This window comes from Pezoporus occidentalis, unplaced genomic scaffold (assembly GCF_034315485.1).
Source record: "Pezoporus occidentalis ecotype Australia unplaced genomic scaffold, CSIRO_AGI_Poc_V1 ctg11, whole genome shotgun sequence".
In the NCBI taxonomy this organism is placed as follows: domain Eukaryota; kingdom Metazoa; phylum Chordata; class Aves; order Psittaciformes; family Psittacidae; genus Pezoporus; species Pezoporus occidentalis.
In genome coordinates, this window is record NW_026912886.1 from 7392431 (window position 1) to 7416834 (window position 24404).

The window sequence follows — 24404 nt, forward strand, 5'->3', positions numbered from 1 at the left end:
AGCAAAAAGAATCAATAAATCAAACTTCAATAACTGTTAGTGTAATTCAGCTTTCAACTGAAGCTGACTGATTATTTTCTGTAAGAACAGCACTTTTGCATGCTAAGCGTCTGACTAGTGGTCTTCATAATTTATTTCTTGCCTTCATGACTACATTAAGTGCTTGGCAACTTGCATGGCTAAAACCTCATTGACTGATGTTACTGTTTCTTTTAAAATTTGTTTCCATATGTCTCCTTTCTTCCTGCACTATTACGTAGTGAATAACCATATTCCTCTGAAAGAAAACACATGGCCAGCAGCCAAATAATTTATTTGGTCCATATTCAAGAAGACTCCCATTGAGTTTCAGGACATTGCTACAATAGAGATCTATAGGGCTAGTTGTGAAGTGAAATGTTGTTCCCATAAAAATCACTGGGAAAACAGATGCTAACTATTGAAATTGTTTCTTCTAAATTTTTAGAGATAAATGAATACCAACAGTACCTTTTTTTTTTGTTGTTTCTGTTATTATTTACAAACACTTCACAGAGATATGACAGCACAGGGGAATGAATAAGTACAAATTTGCTTTTTTTTTGTTCCATGATGCTGAAGTAAAAGCATTGTTAGTAAAGTAAAGGTTCTCAGTTCTCTGTAGGATGCTGGAGCACACTAATGACACCATGAAATGTTCTGTAGTGAAACCGTTAGAGGATATCAGATTATCTTGTGCTAATGGCAATCCATTTTCCTGTATTTTCCTGAACAGTTTATGAATATTTAGTCATGGTAATTAACTATTACAAATTACAGAAAGACAACCTAGTGTTGTTAAACCTTTCCATTTATATTGCAGTGAAAACAGTTTTGAATTCTTTTTCTGATAAATGCAACAAGTATCAGGAGAAAAAACAATCAATACTTGCATGGTTTATCTGGTAACTGATGTGTGCTATGATGATTTGCCTCCACTACATTTAGCTAAAGTATGTGGGAAGTCTCCCACCATCTTAAGTTTATGTCTCTTGATGTAATTTATCTATTGTATACTAGGAAATAATATCCAAATGATTTTTGTTGGACAAGTAGAATAGGAAAATATAGACAAGGAGGACTGGAAAAATGTGAACACTGATAACTTGGATTTTCTGAGAAACTAAAAAAACAAATAGTATTCTGAGAAACATTTTTTTGTCATACTCTCTATTCAAAAGGGCATGTGAGCAACCTGCCTGAAGATGTGTTTATGGCTTTCTACTAAAATACTTATAAAGAAAATAATTTATTCTGTAAGGGAAAAACCAAAACAAAACTAACACACACACACACCCCCCAACCCACCTGGAATAATACACTCTCCCTAAGCAGAATTTTTAACGTTAGAAGACTAAACAGGATACTTGTATCCAGGGGCTCTGAAAAGCATGATTTAAAAATCATAACCTTTACAAAGATGTATTAACCTGGGTGTTCAAATGTTCTTGTTCTCTAATTTCTAGTTCTGAAAGTTAGTAAAAGGGAAATCATACCTGTTTCCCAGGATGGAATCCTAGAACAGTTGCAGTCAAATTAATCAATGGGTACAAAAAGTGTTGCTCCAAGAAGTGTCTTCTCATTTTGCCCTCATTTTCCACTTACATAATAAATAAAATGAATCCTTTTCCCTTCTGTATCACTAACATGTGATACTAACAAGAAAAAAATTAAAATCATATTTTAACTATCATAACTTAGCTTCATAAAGGAAGCTCCATTGACAGCTTTGCAGGCAGAGTCAACTACTTGTTTTCAGCCCATGAATTGTGAACATGAATAATGTGAAGAGCAATCTTCACATTGAGAAATGTCTGTAGAATATCATCATCATAATTCTAGCAAGTGCCAGAATTCACAGAGCTTCTCTCATCAGTCAAGACTATAAATGTAAGACTGCCAAGATGGTGAGGAATTAGGGTCTTTGTATTTCAAACTTCTCTAGCAAGTTACAGAACATATATACACATCCTATGAAAGGAGAAGCAAAAATAAAGAAAGTGTTAAAATTTCTTACGATTTTAATTCAAAAGCCAGTGTATTATATATATGTAGCCTGAAATTCCGTGACAAAATTAAACATTGAACCAAATCCTCACTCACCAATTGCAATTACTCTGTATTTATAATTCACTTGTTTCAAAATGCATTAGAAGTTAACTGCTTAATCCAATGTACAGTTTCAGTGAAAGCAAGTTGTTGAATTCCATTTACAACAGTGATGCCCTTGTTAAGCATCCAAAGAATATTTTTCTGGGCACATTTCAGAGAGCAGTAGAGCCTTATGGTGTACATAAAGGTGGTAACTCAGGAGTAAGGTAAGCAAATTAGAGCACAGTGCTCTCCACTAAGCAGAGGAAATCGCTTTGTACCTGACAGTTTTGCTTTCATTCTGAACACTGAAAGGCAGAGTGAGAACTGAGAATCACATACTGAGAAACTAAAGCAAGAATTAAGAAGCTCCCAAGAGAATAGGTCACCCAAAAAAAAAACCTGTCTGCCATTATTCATAAATAGTTTTCTCTCTGACAATCACTTACTATCCTCTGTTCAAGCCTAAACTATATGCTTTTTATTAAAAAACAAGAAAAAAAATTATCTTGTTCATGTAAAATATTCTAACACACAAAACAGACTTCTTGAATTCATGATTATAAAAAGTGAGAGTGACTGAACAAATCTTGGGAGATAATGAAGCAATTTGTTAACTCCATCTTTGAGAGAAAATAAATCTCTCCTTATTACTGCTTGCTTACTCCTTTCAGTTTGTGCTCATGAATTTTGACAGATTTTATTTAATTTTGTTCAGAAAAAAAAAGGACAGCAAAAAATCAGAGTTTATTTTGACTCTATCAAGAGGATTTACAACTAGCACTGGATGATGCTTTAGGACTTTCCACGCTCTGCTGCCTTTGGAATCTCATTTTAAAGACTTCAAAGAGTCTCTAAGTTACTAGAAAAGCCTTCCTGGAACCTGAATCCTAAGATGTCTGATCCTATCACGGTCCATGTGTGCTCTAAAGGCAGAAAGTGCCTATTTCCTCTTCTTTTCAGTGGATAAAACCAACCATAAAAAAAAGGGGGGGGGGGGGAGGGGGAGAAGGGAGGGGAAGAGAGAGAAAAAAAAAACAAGTCTACTGACATCTTGGGCAAAATCTTGATTTTAATTTTTTCTCTGGGCAAAATACTTCTACTTTGATCAAAATCCAACAAGTCAGTTTTCAGCAATACTAAATCAACTGTTTTAGTCAAACCTAAACTCTAAATCATGACAAAATAAACTTTATATGCATCTGAGTAGTTGAATACTCATACTTGCTTAGAAATCAAAATTATTTCCAAGAACATTTTATACATACTTCTTCGAGTAAAACAGATACTGGACTATGCATGCTATGCCACTATATAAATTTTTATTTCTGTTGCTTAAATATATATTACTTAGAGGAGCAAAAATATTCAGTATCTGAAAATCAGCTATTTCAAGGCAGGTATTGATATTCAGTTAGGGATTCAGTTAGGGTGTGTTCCAACCAAACAGGAAGTTTGCCTTTGCAACTGCATTCTTGATTTTTCAAGAGGCTGCTGGTTCAACCAATACAGTGGCTCCAGAAGAAAACCTTCACTAATGTGAAAGTGCCTTTGCTTCACATTAGTATTCTGCTAATCTTTTCAATTATAAGGGATTTAATTCACTGGCAATTTATGTGTATCCTCTCAAAACTTAGCCTACAGTGCCAAGGATTACTTTCTCTCTATAGTGATTAATCAGATCTAAATATAACAGATCTCCCTAGCTCTTTGTCCAGCACTGGTTGCAGATCTAGCACTCCTCAAGATTCAGCACAAGAGACTCTCTGCCTATATTTTAATCACAAATCCCAGCCTTTCACCATCAACTGCTGACAAAGATGGGTTTTAGCAAAGATACAGACAACAGAAGCAGCTGAGTTATACCTGTCTTACAGCTTCTATTGACTTTTTCAATAAGGGTACTCTCTGGGAGAAGTGTGGAAAAGAACTGAGTGAGTAAAGTCTTGAACCACTGCAGCAAGACTCTTCAGATCTCACACATCAATGTCCAGATCAGTGCTCAACTGACACAGTCTGACAGGGGTACCACAAAACACAATTAAAACTATTCATCACTTTGTCTGTTCCATGGCATTTACCAACTGAAAAATATGTGTAAAGTCAGAACAGTAGCAGTTTATACTTTCTTTCTTCTCACCACGAATACAAAATGATTGCGTAAGCTCTGTGAGGGGAGAATCAAACCTCTGGGCACAGGCAGCAGACTCACAACTGAACATACACCAACAGGGTATGTCATCTTCCTGTCTGTGCTTCAAAACTGGGGTAAGAGCTAAACTCAATACGAGCAGTGAAAAACATTGAGATTGATCAGAAATGAGAAAGGGAACCATCAATCAAGTTCAGCAGTCAACTGCAAAAGCAGTTACAGGATACATTAAAAAAGATAAATTGCAGCCCCTTCTCCCGCACAGCTTTTGCTTCCCCCCATTGTTTAGAACTTCTGAATGTAAGAAAAACAAAAATAAAAAAATCAGTATTGTATCATTAAGCAGTTATTGCTCCATCCTGAAGAAATGTGCTGAAGTGGTCCTGACCTGAGACTCAAGAGATTTGAGGCTAATCCAAAGTTTTAAGCAATTTGCTTACAGACTTTGGGAAAATTCTTCAAACTCTCTGTGCATCTATGAAAAATAATTATTCAGCTCTGGGTAAAAAGCTTTAAAAATTGTTAGTGAAAAAGCTTCCAAACCTACAAAAGAACTGTGTGCTAATGTTGAAGATATTAGATACTTTTATCATAGAATATCAATTGATTAATAGAATATAACTAATATAACTGACGTCGGTAGCAAGGAAAAGAAAAAAAGAAAAACTAAACACAGAGCTCAGACGAAATTTAAAGCAGCGACTTTTCATAGAGGCACACAGTTTGGCAAAAAAAAAACCTAATTCCTTATACAGTCTTGCAAAACAAAACCAATATCTCCCTTTCCAGCTTCCAGCTTTCTGTATTGTTTGAGTATCTGAAAGTGATTCTTTTAGATTTCTAGAATCCCAGGGTACAAACAAACCTGGTTTTCCTCTCTATGTTCCTTAATGCTTAGAAGACAAAGACATCTTAATGCATATAATTATACTTTTCCACACTACAAGATGTATCAACTAGTAGTATATTTTGGAACACTTTCCTCATCAAAACAGAGTAAGTTTAGGCAAATGAAGGCTGTTACTCTTCTTGGGTGGCACACGGCTTTCATTGCATAATTGACTGTCTATGACTATATTTGGCAAATGCATTTCAATTGTCTTTTTCGACCTTTGACTTTATTTTTAATTTTTATTCTGAATAGGAGCTGATGGAAAGGTCAAGTTAGCCTTCTGGTGTATGTAATTTAGAAACGTCAGTAAGAAAAAGTTAACAGTGAAAATTCCTATGGCAATAACATAATAGAGGTTAACAATCATAGCACTGAATTGTCACACTTTAAAACTTTCATAACACATGACATCATTTATACAAACGGAAAAAATCTTCTGTAACAATTGGTGCTGAAAAGTTGGACGTGAATATTCACAGCTGTGGCCCACAACTTCAAGCAAACACACCAAAATCCTATAAAAATACCAATGCAATCAATACGCTGTCTTGACTATTATTTAGCTTTTGAAACAAAGTACAAAATGAGGATTTTACGTTAATCTAGTACCTGCACAGTTTATTAACAGAAGACTAATATTCTAAACGGGCTGAATCAGACAATCAAGTAAATTTCAGTTAACATCAGCAAAGCTACATCAACTTATTCCAACTGAGCATTTGTTCTTTTAAATTTATAATGGGAATCTGGCAATTCAAAACTGGGGTGAAATGATTAAAAGGTCTAGATATTCTGTTAATACCAGTAAATTTTTCCTTCACTATGCAGTCTTTCAAAATTAAGCACAGTCAGAACACTGATAAATCAATGTAAAGGAAAGCACAGAAACATGAACCCTTTCATAGCATTTATAACCACAATAACTTCAACAGGGGACTAACAAACACCGCTTGTCTCCATCACTTGAATCAAAACACTTCTGAGTGCCCACGTTACCTGTGGGGTTTTCTTCTGAAGGAGCTTCCTAGCATTAGCACTTCTACCTTTAATAGCATACATGCCTTACCTCCCCTTTTTTGTAAGCTGGCTTGCTTTCCTTTAAATGTGTTAATAGACACTGGGAGGTGCTATAGACTATAAAAAGAAACTGATCGGACTTGTCCTTAGCCATTTTGATACCTCAGAATTTTGATATTTTTCTAACTAGAAGGTAATGTATTTTAAAACAGAAAACCCCCACACCTGCTAACAAGCAGCATATTTTCATTAATAGCCTGTGCTAATTTTAGAAGTTTTTATTATGACCTTTATATGTCAAGTGGGATTTGATATTTCAATTAGAAGTAACTGTTTGAAGCAAAATAAAATAACAAAATAGACAACTTTTTTATTGTTAAAGACAGAAACTATTCTAGCTGAACATACTTATTATCTAGAGCTGAAGATACTGGGGTTGAGAGGTATTTTGAAAGGCTGTGACTCTGCAGAACTTCCAGAGCTGCTTAAGTGACTTGATCTTGTAGTTCTGTGGGCTGTTTGTGTGCACAGCAGCTGTAACCAATGTAGTGGCAAATGTGAAGTTTTAGATGCTTGCCAGGTGTGTGAAGATGCTTGCTGCAAGAGCCTTCTAGCTTCTTCCAGAACACATGCACTGCATCGCATTGTAATGACCGATCTTCCCTTTGCGTGGTCCACATGAACTCCTGAGGTGGCAACGTTCAGGCTCCCCAGCTAGCCACTAAGAGGATGGATTTGGGAAAGCCATGGCTCTAGCTAAGTGCTTACATAGTTTCTGCAGAAAAGCCATTGTGAAAAGAAGAGTTATACTCCCTGACAGAATTCTGAAGTAAAGTAGGAAGGATAGCTGAATCCTAGAGAGTGCAGCCAGTACTAGTACAATTGGGAAGTGCAGCTCTCACCAGCAAAAGCAACTTCAATTCTACCATGCTGATTTATTTCCTTTGGAATAGCCTACGCAGCTGAGGGACTGCACATAATGTGTAAGATAAGACAAAGAAATCCAAGCAGTTCTTGAGAGCTTATTGGTGAGATCTTACAAGGATTTAGACAACTAGCTATGTATACGCAGCACAAAATTATTCAAATAACAAGACTTGCTTATTATGGCCACCTTGCAACAAGAAACTGATTTCTGCTGTGGGAAAAGCCAGTACAAGATCTTCCTTTACATTTGCTTATGCAGGGAAACTGCATCTGAGAATCCTTGAAGTCATCACAGCCATATCACTTTCCAATGCTACAGCAAAAAAAAATTGTTATATTACCTTTACATAAGGACAGGAATAAATACCTGTGCCCAAAGTGAGATTCCTCCCAACCGAATTCCCCACCCAGCACTATTGCCTGTATTGGTTTAGCACCATCTTACCAAAACCACATTCTACCAGTACAAAACGAAATCTCTGCCATGTACTAAGCACATCTCTGACAACATATTGGAACTACAAGTATGACAAATACTAAACCAGTACCCTGATTATAAATGTTGTTTGTAATCAAAAGCTAAATTAGTTACAACTTCAAGGGACTATTTTTAAACTAAGTAGGTATAAAATGCCATTCTTTCAATTAAAGTTAAGATCCATTCTTCTAACGTAACCTTTCATAATTTTTACTGAGCATGAAGCTCCTGGTGAATATTTCCAACAAGGATGGAAACCCCAAACCAAATAAAAAGGTACATAACTTCCAGGGCAAGTTAGTTTTCTTTAGAGCACTCTCAACCACTGTATACAAGTTAGAACAAAGAAATAAACTTTTTTATACCTTATGTCCAAATTATGATTCCAAGAAGACAATTCATCCACTCAGGAAACAAATTCTACCACCTACCTCATGAGGTAAGTGACATGATAGAAAATGTGGAGAAAATCACAGTGGGGGAAACAGATGGAGAGCCTCTTCCCTCTAATGAACCCTCTGCTCTCACTGCTAGCCAGCTACAAGGGGTTGTGCCCTTCTTCCTCCCACTTACTAATGTAATCAACTACACAGGTGTGCCAAACTTCTTGCTCTCTTTTACATCCTACAGTACCACTACGGTACAGGGATTACATTTTGAAGTGCTGAGCACTCTGTCTAAGCATCTGTTTCAGCAGTCAGGAAGGAAGTTTTCTTATTGAGGCTGTAAAAGACAAACAGTCTGGCATGTTTTCTTACATTACCAACAGTGCAACAGCCATATATTTGGGTGAATTGGTACTGGCATTTGTAGTAGTTAATATTTATTAATTCAAAGAAAGTCAAACGTTTCATGAATTTTGAGAGTAGCCTTAGGAGAGCGGGGTCAAATTATACAATAAATGGCAAGAGTCCTAGGCCTCACACTTACCCCTTTAAATGCCTTTTGAGTTAAGGAATGAAAATAATACAGCTATTAATAAACCCAGTCTTTTAAATTCTTATACACCAATTTCAATCAGAACATTCTAATTAACAAAGTGGTACTCAGGCTAGTTGATTGTAAATACCAAGCTAAAATTACTTAATATACCTTCATTTCTGACTGCCTCTTTGTGTGACTTGAGAAATTCAATCTATATTACTAAACGCAAGAAAATTAAAAGGAAAAAGAAAAAAAGATTACCACATCTTTCTAGGAAACTATTACCACATCTTTTGAGGAAATCATGCTCTGCAATTTTTTTTTTTCTTTAGCTAAGTAATGCAGAGTTTTGAATTTGAATTCCTGTATTTTAATCATACTGTTCTAAGAAAGACACATTCTAAATGATGATCTTAAGGTCCTTTCCAACCCTAACTATTCTATGATTCTATGATTCTATGAATTATTTAATAAGAATTCTTGAACTGCTGGTTTCCTCCAGAAGGAACACGAAGCAAAACTGGTCTATTCCAAAATCCTAAAACTAACATTAGAGCAAACTAGACCAAAAGTAGGATTTTTCAGGTGATTCATAACATATGAACTCCCTAATTTAGTAAGGTGGCGAATAGCCAAGCTCTGATCTATCCAGATTATATAAGCAAGTTCCAATGGCTATAGCATTTAAGCAGAAAATGATCTAGTGATAGAAGATATATTTACTATAATTATTGGGAGGAAATTATTGGAGGAATTATTCAGAACTGTTTAACATTTGCAATGCAACAAACACCTCTATTTGCCAAAATAACACAAAATATTAATCCCGCTTTTTCTTCTTAGAGAACAAAATATTCCATAAACACAAGTACGTATTCTGTGCACTGTTCTTTCCACACAGGATCTGTAGACATCCCAGAGACAATTTTCTAGAAGTGCTGACAAGTACTCTAGGGACGTTTCAAGAGACATTTCAAAAAGCACTACTTAAGGCTAAACCCCATTGCATATATATGGTACTCTCATTTCGAAATCCCTTCAGATGATATTTTAAAAATGTGCAAGTAGCCACTGTTATGCAACTGTGTGAGACAAAATAAATAATAGAAACCATATTTCCTGACTTTCTCCTAATCACTTGCAAGTGATCATCTTGTATCCATAAGATACACAATTTTTTCTTTCCTGCTATGGCTAAGTTAAAATGTATGACTTCCATTACAGAAATCTTTTTTCCTTTTCTCCCTCTTCACATTACCTATTCACTTTTTTCTGTCTGTGTTACCATTTTATTTGGGGTTTCCTTACCCATATATGACAAAATTCAACAAACTTTAGTTTTGTACAAATTGCACATGAAAGAATCCTCCTTATTTCCTGAATTACATGTGCAAATTCCAAAACTGAAATGCAGGTGATCACCCCTTTGTGGGTGATGCAGGAAAATGCAGGATATTTCTGCCTGTATACAGCACTGTAAATATTGAAGATTTTGGATCACAGCTTGTTATAGTGTCTGCTTGTTCATACTTCAACAGTGCAGCTATGGGCACTTTCAGTTTAACTCAGCTTAGCAAAGTAGAACTGCTAGTTATAGCTCCTGTTTTGTGAGTTAAAGACCCATCCAGACCCATCACAGTGGGATGGTTTCTTTCTTTGATCTCCTCCTAACAGCTATCTGACAGCTGCATCCCAAACTAGCCTCTATTAGTGGATCCCTAAAGAAGTAATATATATCATCCTCTGTGATCACATGTGCTGCAATTCACCTCACAGGTGGTGGTGTACAAAAAAGTCCAATTTCAGCTCTGTCAGACTGTGCCATATTTATTTCATTAATACAGATCTCTATAGGAAAAAAATATTTCTTTTTCTGTGAGCATGGTGTCTGATTCAAATACTTTCTCAATAGCACAGAGATGTAAGGAACATAAGAAAGTAATTATTAAGAAGTACAGCATTAGCTCTCTTCAACAGTAAAAATATGACTGCTCTATTCATATTGACTTACTGATGAACTATAGAGAACTATCAGTAATAGCCTAAATAGTTGCTGTTGAAAGTAAAAAATATTGCCCAGCTGTGGAGGAGTTAAGTTACTGACTAGTGGAAAAGATATCTAACCCTGTGATTCATTAGGAAAAGTTTGCTCAAGAGCTGAAAGACCCATATTAGGAAAGGGACAAATACATGCCTTTTGTAAAAGCCTGGCTCTACTAAAATAAGTTATTTTGTTACTGATGCCTATCAATAGCTTGAGGAGTTAATTTAAAAAGATGCCAAATAATAACTATTGCTTCTGCAAATCCATGTGCTTTTACTTTAAGATATGGTTTTACAACATCAATAATACAGACTGGGCACAAATTCCTGATCCACTATTAATGTCTTCCTGAATTTCAAGTCAGAATGATTTATCTGTATCTTACCAATATCTGTCTAGTAGTAATGTTGCTCTCTATTTATTGTACTGAAGATACAGGATTAAGAGCGCAAACACATCAAAATATCCCAATTTAAGGTATTCAACTTAGTTATTACTTTTCAAGTATATGTGAAAATTCATATTTTGTATGGAATAAACAATTGGAATGGTTTTTGAGCTATATTAAAACCACAGATCCACATTTCTATACGCAAAAGAAGCTAATTGCATTATTTACATTAAATAGATAATTTCATTGGAGAAATATATTTTTGCATCTTCTGTTCTAACAAAAACATTTGCATTCATATATGAATCAAGAATACATTGATAGTCACAGAGGAATTAAGGCAGCAGAAAAAGACCAAGTTAGGAACAGCAGAAGCACTTTGTTTTGGTTTGTGTGGTAAAAAACAATCATCTTCTCAGTCAACTTTGGTACTTTCTCTCCAGTTTCTGTTGCAGTACAGCTGACGTCACAAGTATTTTATGCAAAGAAAAGATTTCTTCACCACTTTAGCCTTAATTGTTTCAGTCAGAGCAAAAAAGCATAGCAAATTCTTTACTAAGATCAGGGGGGTTGTATGTATTTTAGAACATACCATTATGGGTACAGCCAATCTTGGCGCTGTTCTAACTTCATGATCTTCAAGGCAGTTCTAAAATTTCCTGCTGAGTTCAATGTTCCACAGTAACTTTTATGTTACAAATATTAAGAGAGAACAGCACCATCAAGGTAGAAATTATCATAAACTCAATGCAGAATAAAAAAAAAAAGGCTTGCAAACTGAGTCTGCCAATCACAATATTACACAACCTAATGTAAAGCCTCCACAAAAATAAAAAAGAGCTGCAAACCCTTTATTTGCACATACAGCTTCTGCTACCCAGTCCATAGTCTAATATTAAAACCCCCACTAATCTTTATCTGAGTGCCCTACCTCTATGAACCTATAGAAGAAATCTCTACCTTGGTACTCTGCCTCCTTACAGGGAACACTATTCTTCCGTAAACAAGGTCATTGTTTAAGCCCATTAGATGATATACATGTTTTCAAACATCTGTAAATCACAGACTAGCTGTTTCCAGATTTTGAAGGGGTCCACATATTCTGCTATAGGTTGCTGATGTATTTTACTTCTATGGAGCTCATCAAAACCTCATGACACCAATACGTATAAAAGCGAAATAAGAATTATGTGAACTGTAGCAGAGAAATTGGAAAGTGAAGCATGCTGTTATCAAATACTTAAGTGGTATGAAATCTTCCATTTGTCTCAAGATCAAGAGAAAAGTATGACTTTATGCTTATGCCAGTGCAATGCACTGTAGTCTATCAAACAGGTTGTTGAATTACTGTCACAGATGGAAATTTGGAACTGTGCCAATATAATAATTTGCCAGGATGGATCTGAATTTGAGATATTAAATCTTTGAATGGACTGGTCACAGACAACCTTATTATAAACAGTCACCATATAGTGATATAATAGTACCTGTGTGCTCTGGGAGTCAAGAAAACTAACTACTGCAATTTTACAGGCACAGGAGAGCTCACATACTCCCTTATGCAGTTCACGGCCACAGGAAACTTTCCTTATCTGGTAAAGGATGTGAAGTAGTTTCTATCAGATTTTAAATACTTTCCTCCAGTTAGTTGAGGGATGAGTATTATGGCATACCAATTTTACTAATATGTTACAATTTACTTTAATTCTTTGAGGGCAATTTCTATCAAAGTGATTAAAGAATCTTTTTAAGAGAGTTCTTCTAAGTTACTAAGGGCTAGGTTTTTAAGAATGTTTCAGTAACTAAAGGTGGAATTAAGCAGCACTGGATATATATGAAAATCCTTCTTTTAAACTAGCCTGTCGGTGGGGTTATTGGTAATGCTCATAGAATCATAGAATTGTTAGGGTTGGAAAGGACCTGCAGCTCATCTAGTTCCAACCCCTCTGCCATGGGCAGGGACACCTCACACTAAACCATGTTGCCCAAGGCTCTGTCCAACCTGGCCTTGAAGAATGCCAGGGATGCAGTATTTGCCACTTCTTTGGGCAACCTGTTCCAGTGCCTCACCACCCTCGCATTAAAGAATTTCTTCCTTATGTCTAACCTGAACTTCCCAGTGGGTAACAACCCAAGGCACCTTTGTAACTTCATAGTTTCCCTTTTATATGTCCCCTGTATATTTCTTCAGCTGATATAAACAATGATAATTTAACTGAAATAAACTTAACTGCTATGATTCACACATGGGGATATAAAAATGAGAACAAAGGCGATGGGAAATTGGGTTTTGTACAAACCAATAACACATAATAAAAACGTGTTAAAGTGAATAAAAAAGTTGAAAGAAACCTTTCACGCTATTTGGCTAGTCCTTTGCTCTGTTAACTTTTCAGTACTGCTACCTTTATTCTATGACTTTTTACATTTTAGCTATGACTGATAACTTCTCTTTGAAAGATAACATCAGAATAGTAATTCTATCACAACACACCAGAATATGTGCAGCCCTTAGTTCTAGAGTCCTTCTTTCTACTTTTAGGGTGCAAGTAACTTTCCCTAAAAAGCTTTGACACCATTTCTATGTAAAGCTTGAGAAAAGCAAAGCCCAGAAATGCTGTGGCCTCTAGGCAATATTTACATGACACCAGTTACAGTAGTTTTCTCACTGACTTCCTGATATTATGCACATGGGCAAAACTCAGTGTGTGCATGGATATTTATACCATCAGACTCAAAATCATTTATACCTTATTTCCCTACATCCTAGCATTTGAAGTTCAATCAGAAAAAAAACACCACAAAACATGATTTTCAAACTGAGTAATTCAGCTGAATTTTAAAAGGCAGATTAAAAAATTACAGAAATAAATACAAACATAAAAGAGAAATGTGGCTACAGCTTCCATAATACATTTGCTCTGGTAATAGCAACTGGTCCTGAATCAGAGGGATAATTTTCTCCACTGCTGCTGCTGCTGCTTTCTCAGTTTTGCTACGGAATTGTAAAGCCAGAAGACAATTACAGATTAACTGGACGACAGTCAGACATTTATAAGTATCTGATCATGTAAAGAAAGAGACAGATTTTGAAGTGCTGCCTGTGTGTAATGGCATATATTCTACTGCCAAAATCTAAAGCCTGATTTCCCTAAAGTCAGGCTTTCATCTTAGGCAAAAATTTTAGACTGGTAAAACCAGTATGTAGTTACAAGTAAATGAATGAGATTATGCAAAATTAAAACAATGAAGTATTAAGCTATTTGGGGAAGGAGGAGGAAGATTGTTGCATAATTGACATATTTTGCTCCATATACTGAGCAAGATAGATAGGATAAATATCAGGTACAAAAATCCTGATTTATTTATCATAATTGGATTAAATTTTTAGATTGGTTAGATTGAGGGGTTTTAATTTTCTCCTTCTATTAGTTTGTATTTCAGTGTTTGGTCTAATATAGATCTTGAAAGTTCAACTAAATATAAATTATTTGTCAGCAGCAAAACAGAACAATTTGAGAGACCATATCATATAAATATGTCCAGTAATGTTTTGAAGGCAGAAAGAGTGAGCCAGATGGTTTCTATCAATTTCCACTCTGCGGTGCAGCAAGGGGTTAGGATGATTTTCTTAGCAGCTTCTTGCATTTTGTACCTTGGAAGGAATTACGCATTGCCTGCCTGTGTTCTTGTAGACGCTGTAATTGATATATTTAGACGTCTGGATTGAGCTGTTCCTGTACCAAGTAGCAGATCTGATTTGGAAATGGCACTAAAATATATTTAGTTGGCTAGTGCTTGCCCTACTTTTTATATTACTACTTAGAGTGAGTAAAGATCTCTCTCTCGCAACAGAGATTGCAGTGTTTATGAATGAGGTGCTCTCTTAACTGTGTGAAACAAAATGTCACTGTCCAAAATTTCAAACCATTTACAAGTATTTGGTGCTATGCCAGAGGCCCCTAAGTATACATTCAAGCTCTGGAACACTGCACAACCTTCTTTCTTATGTGTCCAGTTTCTGAATTTTACTTATTTCAATAAAGTAAGCTACATCTGGGAACATTTTTACTATTAAAAATGCATTTTACTTTATATTTAAATTGATAATACAGTTTTCAGCACCAAGAATGTCATTATGATCATTCTACAAGCATGTAGTAACAGCTTTTAGTAATGTTTCTCAATAATGTATAATTCTGAATTATCCTGAAAGAACAGGAACACAGTTCCCAGATTCAGTTTTCAGAATATGGCTTTCCTATTCCTTCTATCAAGCCTGTTTCAGGGACCAGAAAAGCTGCTACAGGAATGGCTGAAGACAGTACAATACACAGGACAAAACAGCTAGACCTTGAGGGTGCTGGAATACTTCCCATAAACCCCCCCCAGGTTCTTGAATGTGCTTTTACTCCTTTAACTAAGTCCAGCATACAGTACCATGTTATATTTATGCCACCCTTGCAACCGTTTGCAGATTATACAGGTGATAAACCATAACAGCACACAAAATGCTCCTGGAACTGAAATTCTTCAGAAAACCATTCAGATAATGAATCATTTGATTTCTTATACACAGAAAAGGTATGTGAATATGCACTCCTGTTTTCCATACAAAAATGGAAAAAAAAGTCTTCCATAGAAATGACATGGCTAATTTTATGTCAGCTACGATTACTAATTCTACCCAGAAAAGGGGGAAGGAAATCTAATCCACAGTGATGCTGGGGCAAGACACCACCAGCTCTTTACTAGATGAAAAGACAACATAGCATAGTAAGAAATATCAAAGAACAAATACGTATATTTAAGGATTTTTGCATAATGGAAGAATTTGGAGAAACAAGAGGCTCTAGTCCTATGTGGAACTTTCCAAGCTTCAAATAATCAAAATAGCATTAGACACTGAAACTCTAAATTTGGGAAGTTTTGCACCACTGAACAGATGTATCTCATTTTGCTGTGAGAAGATTAATTAGCAGTGGTTTACATTTACTTTTGCTGTTCTGAAGCTAGATCCTAAAAGTGTGCAAAGCTTGAAAAGATCATTTATTCTAGTGAAATCAGCACAAAAGATTTGAATACTAGAAATATCCTTCATCTGAGCTGTGGAAAAGTATTTGTTGTACAGGTTTAACTCTAAACTATTAAATCATTAATTTTCTTACTGCTTGGAAACAATTATATTTTGCAAATGCTCATTCCACCCTTTTTTTCCATTTTTCATATCAGTACATTATTAATGTTGTAATAAGAGAGTACTTTTTCAGACTGAGAATTAAGACTTGGCTTTTACATGACACTATTAATTCTAAAAAATAATATTATTTTTTATTATAACCACATGTTTAGCTCCAAGGCAATTTTTATTGGAAATGTAGTTTCCTGCAAAAATGAGAAATGACTACGTGCTGTGTAAGAGGCTGAACAAGAAAATACTTATATGAAATGCAGACTGAAGGTCAGCAAAGTGAAGGGTTTTTACAAGTTTAATGAGAAGTTCAACTTCACATCTTAAGGTCCTTTCCAACCCTAACTATTCTTTAATTCTATGATTTTATGATTCACAAGTGAATTACTGCCTTAGGCAGCATGTTGTTACTCAGTTGTTACTATATACTGCTGTTTGCAAGTCAGACCTCTAAACTGAGAAATACTTTCATAATCTACTTCAGTGAAAACTGTCAAACCCTCTTGGTTCTGAAGATCAAATCAAGAGAAATATTGGAGAGACAGTGGTTCAAAATGCTAAAGTTCCAGATTCATATACAGAAGGAGAAAAGGCAATTTAGAGCCAGAATATCCTAGACTAAATCCTATTACGCTACCATTTTCAATGAAGAATGAAACATTTGATTTACAAATCTAACTCATCAACATTAGCAAAGAGTTTATATAAAACTGAGGCCAAACATGTTGTACAATAAGGAAGAATACTGAGAAATTTAAAGCTATTTCTCTTCAGCAGTAATTCATTGCAATACGGTCACTGAAATCCTGACTACTATAATTTGTGGAGGTGTGCTTTACTGAGTGTTGTAAACTGATGAACACTGCTTTACATCTATTCACTTTGAAAAATAACTAGAAAAGGTATTATAGCTTTTAATGTTTCCCAGTGCAGATCAAATATGATAAGTTTGTAAGTAAAAAAGTGTGTTTCCTAGACATCAATCTGGAAGATTCAAACCAGACTCTCCTTTCCATGCTGTGGTACCAGGAACACATATTCAGAAAGCCAGATTATACATTTGATGATGCATGTGAGACTGTGTAAATACTTTGAACAATGCAGACTTAAGAGTGGAACTCAACTTACTCCTTCTTTTCTGTCATAAAGGAAAACATCCACAAGTCCAAGTACACATGCAAAGAATAGATCTTGTAAGTAAAATAACAGCATTTCTAAACAATCATTTTAGTTCCCTGTTGTATCTTCTCTCTTCTGTTTGGTTCTCATCTTGTGGTTTTTTATGCTATCTTCACACAATTATTCAGTTAGCAGTTTCTTTCAGAAACTTTGACATGGCTCGGATTCTGTAACTAACTTATCTGTCAGCTGTCGAATACCACCCGGAGAGTGCTTTATTATAAAGTTATTCTACCTAGCAATGCATGTATTAATCAGTTTGTATAACTGGCAGAGTGGAGAAATGTATGGGTAATGTAATGTCAACTAAGGAATCTTCTAAATTATCAATAAATTAAAATCCTCAGAAGCACAAAAAATACTTTGCTGGACTTCTGGTTAGCAATTAGTTGATTTTTTAAAATTCAGCATGCCTACTGGTTTTGTGCCAGTGAATTGCAAAAGGTAATTAAACATCAGCTACTTATGCCTAATCAAACATGTTCTGCACACAGACTAAATCTTACAAGCAAATTCTGCTACTTGAGGATGCTTGAACAATATACTGCATCAAGCCCTCAAGGAATATCCCTCTATCATTAATCATGTTTCCTCAGACAGCTACCATTTTTCCTGCTTGGAAATTACACACTGGACAAGCCCCGGAGTTTTGCGTGCTTTGAATATTTGTCCATGGTATCCAGATGTCTGGCACCTCACTGAAGCAGTAGCTTCAACTGCTCTATGGAAAATCCTTGACAGATCTGTTGTTTATGTGTAGATCATTTTTGCAGTCATATTCATATCTGGAGTGCTTCAGATTGTCTACACAGGCACACCAAATGCACGCATGGATATAGCACAAAGCCTCCAAATAAAAGATTGTTTAGCCTTTTGCATTGGCCTGTGCTGTAAATAACAATATATTTTGTATGGTTTTATGCTATAAATCAAAATTCTGAGTACCACAAGGAGAAGCAATATATGACAGTTTAGAAAAGAAAGTGACAGTGAATCTCTGAACCAGCTTGTTTTCTGTTACCATAATTACCGTGTTTATGAAAATCATATCCATAGACAGAAAATTCCTGGGGTGGAAACAATCTCATGGCTGCTTTGAAAACCATTATAGCATGTAGTTGTATATCTATTTGTACTTACACACCTTATGAAAATGATTTCTATGAGGTACAACCTGAGAAACTCTTCCAATCTCTTGCTAAGGAAAGTACAAAATACAAATGCAAATTCTACTTTCTGTCAAATGTAATTTAATAATGGGGAAAGGTTAAAAAAAAAAAAAATCATATTAAAATATCTGTTTAATTAAATTTTTTTATTTACTCCTTACCATTAGAGTATATTTGAGAGAGAATGAGCACAGAAATTACTCTACCTGAAAATGAGCTTTAGGCCGCATCCATTTAAAAATCTTATTAAGAATCACAATAACTTCAGCACAAGCAAATACTTCACGATATACACACTGTGCTTTTAAAAGAGATATAAAGGGGTAATGCTTCCTGAAACCAGTGACTTAGAAAACTATCCAATGAAAGTATTTATTTACTTTCAGGAAACACATACTGACAGACTCCTTTGCAAAAACATTTAAGTCTAACAAGCCAGCTAATGAATGTATTCACTGTGCTAGCTTACCAGTGCCCAGATGTGCTAATAACACTGTGGAGGTCTCCAAAATACTGTATGATTGAGCATCGCAGTTTGCATTTTCTTGCTTTAAACAGCACAAACATTAACTTACTAAATCCCAGAACAAAAGAACAAATTACACTAAATACTGTTAAACACTGTTTTGTAATCAACTACAATGAGAGCATTCCTCTTGGCTTTGAATCGTCTGCAAAGGTCATTTGAATTCATAAATACATGCTCCAAATTTAATTACTTAGAAATACAAGTTAGAGAAATTCAGAAGTTTCAGTTCGTTTTGATGAATTCTCCATCCAAGTATTTTCTGCCCCCTCTTTCACTATTTGAGATTCTACATATTTCATCTCAAACCAACTCTGCCAAAAAAAGGGTGTTTCACAAACGTTTCTCACAAGTGCTTAACTGTCATTGCCAGCCTCCCTACCCCTAAAAATCAGCAACAGACTGTTTTTTTAACTTGAGTGCACAGAGGGGCCTCAAGCAATAAAGTGCTGTAAATATCACATAAAATTTGGTATTGTAAAGCATTTAATTTTTTTTAAAAGCAGCATTAAATATATTATCTATTAGCTATTTTTAAAAAGCTTAAATAATGAGAATGCAACATAACAATTAGCTTCATAACATTTGCTTTTCTTCTCTTCAAACCCATATTTTTCCTTCTTCTTCCCTTCTTTCCTGCATTTAGAAGACTACAGATTTCTTCTTAGCAGTTTTCATGTTACCCTTAAACATATTCTCATAATGTATGTTCCTAACAGAACTGAAAAAAATGGGATGAAATTGCTGTCGGCCTTGCTGAAAAAATGCAATGGATGCCAAAATTTTCCTTTGAATTAATGTCTACAGAAACTCTGATACTAAGAAATCAAGAAGTGACCAGAAACATCATATGATAGATATTGATGGGATATTGGTAACATACGAAATGTTTGGAAAAAGAGCCAGCTTATGAGGCACTGAACACAATGCGTACTTTAAAACCTCTTCCAAAGTCTTCCTGAACAATCTTATAACCTGATCTATTTGGGCAGTTTCTAGCGTTTAAAAAGCTATGTAGCTCCACGGTTCTGCTCTCATCTTCCAAAGACCCATGAGACGGGTCATTACCACTTGCTGGATCTTCAGTAATGTGCTGCACTTACTGGCTTTCTTGCAGCTCTCAGGAGCAAGAATCACAACCGCTGTTTCAGCCTCTTGGCTGCAAAATGATTAAAGAGAAAAAGCACTAATTTTGCTAAAATGCAAAGCTCTCACTACTTTGTTAAAGATAGGATATTATTATTTGAGGATGTTATGGACTAGCACTATACACTAAACTGCCTATACAGCTATGGCTGCACACAGTTAGAAATCAGTTCAATATAATCTGTAAACAGATTGTGTAGCGATAAAAGCAAAGATTTGTTAAAACAAATAGAATTTCACAGTGTAATTTGTTGTAAAACCAAAGCAGTTTAACAAATAAGAAGAGAAATATGTGAAAATATTCACTAAATCAGATAAAGATTCTTCGTATCAGGTGATTAAAACCAAAATTCTCAAATACCACTTGCCAAGAATGAATTATCTCACATGAGAATGCCCAATTTTGTATCACCAATGTAGCTATTTGCCATTTTTTTCTACGTAAACTTGCAGCCTGAGGTACCGTTCTGTCTTCCAGGCCACAGCCATGGATTAAGGCCAGACATAAAGTGTCTGCTTGTAAGGAACTGAGCAACTGTCATTCTAGACCAGAATGCCAGGAAACCCACCTCATTTATTATGTAAATTGTCTCCAAAATCTAATACATATTTCACCCACTAAAATTGTTTTGATTCTTTGCGTTTTTTTTTTCTACTTAATTTTATTTCAACTTTCTCTTACCTAATTTGCACCAAGTGGTTAAAAAGACTGCTGCCAGCATCCATGGTCATCTTCTGCCAAAGAGAACCTATAGCCCATCTTAGTTTAGTGTCTTTTATGTACAGAGGACGGAATTTCAGCTCCTAAGGAAACTTCATTCACTACAGAAATTTTAAGCTATGCTTGATACACTGACCATGCGACCATATAAAATTGTTTGGAATTTCATGCTGATTTTATAGAAATTACAGTTGTTTTCAATTTTGCATTCTCATTTTCGGTTGTTTGGTTTTTTCTTTTTCTCTCTCTTTCTGGCTTTAATTTGATTTCTTTCCCCGTTACTTTGTGGTATATTCAAGTTTTCTTTTAAAACTCCTTTGAACTTTTATGGGGATGCTTAGATAAAGTAGCTGAAAAACATAGTTTACATTTTCATTTTTAAACTGAGGACATTTAAGTCCTCTTTGAAGTCTGGCCTTCTGAACTTATCATCATCATCATCTTATTAATTTAAGCATGTCTTTAAAGTAATTTTGGTTATTAGAGTATTAAAAGACTATTTAAATTAAACAACCGACATATGAGAATTTTCTCTTTCCCATCCTACCTTGGTGGCTTTCTCCTTTCCATGAATAGACATTGAAAGGATTAGAGGTTTTTACTTCAAAAGCAAGCACGTAAGAATAGACTTACTAATATATGACATGGAATGGTCTACTTTTAGGCTGAGGACAACATTCTTTCCTTAGTAGAATTTTTAACTGTAGATTTTAGTCCTTTCTAACCTCTCTGAAGTATCTGGTGCTACATAAACTAACAATTAAAAAGTGGCAAATGTCACATGTGTGCCTGTTCTGGATTCCTCTATTTCTGTGTGTTTTTTGTGTGAAAAGATTTTAGCTTACTACGCCTCTCCTGCCTCACTGAAGGAACTAACCGATAAAATTCTGGCTCTACTGAGTCAGCAGAAAGCCTACTGTTGTCTTTAGTGAGGACAGAATCGTTGCCTTTATTGCCTTTTTGTATAAAATGGCCTACAAACATAACACAACATAGTAGGGTTACTTCTATTACAACTTTTCTACGGATGTAGAGGTTTACCTCCTTCCAATGAATCAGCTAACAAGAATTAGCATGAACACTGAAGCCCAGCTAGACTTAGGTTCCCAGTAGAGGAGCAATGAAACTGAAACATTTTAATTCAGTTCATGTCTTAAAAGGCAGTCAAAAATGGTATAATAGAAAAGACACTCTTTAGCTTTTGCTGATTTTTGCTTAACTCAAGTTACCATCCTTACAAAGCTAATCTTTAGAGTATATTACTGTTTATCGGGCTGTTTTCCAGTACACCAAATGTTCCTGGCTAGCCTATTAAAGACACTGCAACAGTGCAGAATTTCAAAATGAAAGAGCAGAGAAAAAAGAAGAGGGTTTGAGTTTTGGCTTTTGTTTGTTTGTTTTTTTTAGAAATGAACTAACTAAAAAGATCACATTCACAGACTTGGATGAATTTACCAGTCACAACTGTATAACAGACCATATACACTAACACCATAAGGATAACCAGCTCAGATCCAAATTTAAGTCAGCCAGCACCCTGTTGGCAAGAATCACCAGTAGTAGATCATTACAGAAAGTATAGAAGAAATAGGAAATAGCTGCAGCTGGTGAAAATTTTGGTTGAACAGTTTTATTATCTCTTGACACCTACTGATGGATTAGATTCTTATGTGCAACAACCTTACAGTGACTGAATACCAGGAGCACATACACAGTAAAGACAGACCAATGTGACTATAACATCATATAGTGTAATATAATGTTATAACTTAGTAGAGATGCTGACAGGAAACAGAAAAAAGCAGGGAAAAATACAACTTATTTTCTCTATTTTATGGATTTGATATTTTCTTCTTTTGGATATCCTTTAGAAATGTCCTGCTTTTGTAGTTAAGAAAACGAGTTCCATACAAAAGCCTATGTACTGAAAGATCATTAATCAAATTCTCAGCTAAAATTAGCTGAGATCACAATTCTAACTACACAGTGAAGTGTTACTTTTCCCAGCTTGCTAAAAATCATGTTTCCATTTCCTCAAAATTTATGTCATTTAAAGAAAAAAAATATGCAATGATTTGCAGCAGTACTACATTTCTGAGATGAGCAGAAAAATTATTAAGGCACAGCCACCAGGAGAGGAAAAGAGAGCTTACAGGGTGCTTACTGCTTAAGGAACTTGTGTCATGTGCCTTCAAATAGAGGAACTCTGTCATGAATCATTGGCACATCAAATAGAAAAGTGCACATGAGATGCTGCTTCAGAGTTCTAAATCACATAGATTTCTGCAAAGGGAAAAAATCATGCTTTGTTTTCCCTTCAGGGATATATTAAGACACATCAGAAGAGGTAAGACATCATCTAGAACTGGGAACAGAAAAACAAGCACATTCAGTTGATGATAGGCGGTTTAATTCTGATGTTCTGAGCAAAGAATCAAGAATACACAAGTTACTTCCACTGAATTCTCTGTGGTCTTTTTCCTTCTTTTTAACATTGCTAATACTGCAACATTTTTAATGTGACATAGTTATTGGAGAGTTCATGTGCTGTTCACTCACTAACCTTTATGGAGAGTATCTTTAGGAAAGTGCCATTCAAAGATCTGAAACATTCTTTGGATTTCATATCACCTCTGAGTCAGGGTTTCAAAAGTTATTTATGCAAGTGCTAGCCCTAATTTGGGGAGTACATAATTGCTTAAAATTGTGTAAGCTACATAATAACATAGAAAATAGCACTGAATATGTGTAACAATATATGAATATAAGTCTCTAATTATCTGTCTTTAATTAAAATGCACTGATCTTTATGCACAATGGGGTTTTAACAAATAATATGGAAAACCATGTAAAGACCTAAACATAATAAATCTGTCTCACACAGCAGAATAAAACTTTGAGACCTAACTTTTTATTCTGCCATTCCAATTTTGCTATACAGGAGGCTTATGAAATATTTTTACAACCCAAATTTCTATTTTATAACAAATTCTGTATGAATAGTGTAAAATTCCAAATGAAAAACATCTATGTCTCCACTGAGAATAAAACAGAAAAACAAGTATCCAAACCCAAATAAAATAATTCCTACAAGTTAGAATGAATGTCACCATCTACGTCAGAAAAAAAAACAAACTAAAAAATAATGTAAAAATTCCAATAATAATATCTCTTTGGACTAAAGCTTTTGGCATTTCCTTTTTAAAAGTAGTAGTATTTCTTACTACTCTAACCTCAGCCAGCATCAGCTTACTTAAGGAAATCTCAATTCCTATTAGCATGCCTTGTTTTAAAAAGTCATTTTGAATCTTTCATTTTTCAAATTCTGTATAAATAGAAAACTCAAACATAGATTTTGAGAAAAGCTCTCCTTAAGTTACTGGCCAGCACAGGCAAAAGAACAACTGGATATAAGCTGTCGCTGAAAAAATGCAGATTGCATGTTACTACAGAGTCTTTGGCCATTAAAATAAATCAAATTGGAACAGCCTTTGGCAGAAACACTGGGGGCAAAGAAGTAACAACTCCAATTTAGCAC

General features: G+C 35.1%; 1 protein-coding gene and 1 long non-coding RNA gene across 10 annotated transcripts in view; one reads left to right on the plus strand and one right to left on the minus strand.

Moving 5' to 3' along the window:
- LOC134169102 (uncharacterized) overlaps window positions 1-24404 on the minus strand; it is a 95003-nt gene that overhangs the window by 55569 nt on the left and 15030 nt on the right. The window contains exon 4 of one of the 5 annotated variants that reach the window (XR_009966779.1): window positions 1310-1673. The exons of 2 other annotated variants lie outside the window; for them this stretch is intronic. This is a non-coding gene — a long non-coding RNA (uncharacterized LOC134169102). Of the gene's footprint in view, window positions 1-1309; window positions 1674-6182; window positions 6946-12163; window positions 12527-24404 lie in introns of those variants that run through there. 2 more of the 5 variants (XR_009966769.1, XR_009966771.1) reach the window with 2 other exon arrangements.
- The window catches only part of FGF7 (fibroblast growth factor 7), a 30625-nt gene that overhangs the window by 2980 nt on the left and 3241 nt on the right, over window positions 1-24404 (plus strand). The window lies entirely within an intron of this gene.